Source organism: Microtus ochrogaster, chromosome 4, assembly GCF_000317375.1.
Source record: "Microtus ochrogaster isolate Prairie Vole_2 chromosome 4, MicOch1.0, whole genome shotgun sequence".
NCBI lineage: Eukaryota > Metazoa > Chordata > Mammalia > Rodentia > Cricetidae > Microtus > Microtus ochrogaster.
The window spans coordinates 16900186-16901485 of record NC_022011.1 but is presented as its reverse complement, the minus strand read 5'-3'; the positions used below and the strand labels follow the sequence as shown (position 1 = coordinate 16901485).

At 44.6% G+C, this 1300-nt stretch overlaps 1 protein-coding gene across 1 annotated transcript in view; it reads right to left on the bottom strand.

Annotated features, from left to right (window-relative positions):
* Positions 1 to 1300, bottom strand: part of LOC101994055 (ATP-dependent RNA helicase DDX19B) — a 22281-nt gene that overhangs the window by 19745 nt on the left and 1236 nt on the right. The gene's annotated exons all lie outside the window — the stretch shown is intronic.

Below are 1300 nucleotides of genomic sequence, written 5' to 3'. Positions count from 1 at the left end.
TACTCTTAATGACTGGGAAGACTCATATACATAAAATAAATACTCTTAATGACTGGGAACAGTCATATACATAAAATAAATACTCTGGGAACATTTTTATTTGTATCTAGCACAACGCAGTTATACTAATCATGAAATATTAGAGACTCAGCTGTCATCTAGTAAAGGGTAAAAAATAAAAAATCATTACAAAGAAATGGTTATTTCAGCCAGGCGGTGGTGGTGCACGCCTTTAATCCCAGCACTCGGGAGGCAGAGGCAGGCGGATCTCTGTGAGTTCTAGGCCAGCCTAGTCTACAGAGCTAGTTCCAGGACAGGCTCCAAAGCCACAGAGAAACCCTGTCTTGAAAAACCAACCAAACAAACAAACAAAAAAGGTTATTTCTTAAACCAGGTTCTTTATGATTGCCTTAGTGTTACAGAACAGTAGGGGGAACATATGGGAGAGAGGAGAGAGACAAAGGGGATTAGGGGAGGGGAAAAAGGAAATCATGAAAACATAACAATCCTTCATTCATTCTGAAGGATCACGAACATATTAACCTACAGTAAGTGTGTCAGTGTGACGCCGCCAGCACACTGTGCTCCATACACTGAGGCCATTGCAAAGCACTCCCCAGCACCCTGCCAGGAGCATAGTCTAATTCTAGTCCTCAAAGACTTTTAGGAAGTAGAGGCAGACAAATCTCTGGAAATTCTAGAATAGCCAAGGCTACATAGAGAAACCCTACCTCAAACAACCAAAATGAGGAAGGGAGTTAGATACTAGGCATGGCTGCCCATAACTGTGATCTCAGGACTCAACATGTGAAAGCAGGAGGATTAGGAATTCAAGACCATCCTGGGCAGAGGCAGGCAGATCCCCAGGCCACAGCTTGGGCTACATGAGGCTATGTATGCCTAAGAGGAAGAAAGGAAAGGAGAAAGATGAGATATATTTAACAAATGAGAAATGAAGAAGGAATCCCTCTGAATAAGATTAAAAGCAAATCTGCTGTTTCCCGTCCCCTCCCAAAATGAGCTGTACTCTAAGAACAGGAGTGGCCAGTCCAGCCTGAATCAGACTAAAGGTTACAAAAGAAGCAGAGTTATTAGCTGGGCAGTGGTGGTGCACGCCTTTAATCCCAGCACTCGGGAGGCAGAGGCAGGTGGATCTCTGTAAATTCAAGGCCAGCCTGGTCTATAGAGGAGTTCCAGGACAGACAAAGGCTACAGGAAAACTCTGTCTCAAAAAGAAAAAAATGAGCCGGGCGGTGGTGGCGCACGCCTTTAATCCCAGTACTCGGGAGGCAGAGGCAGG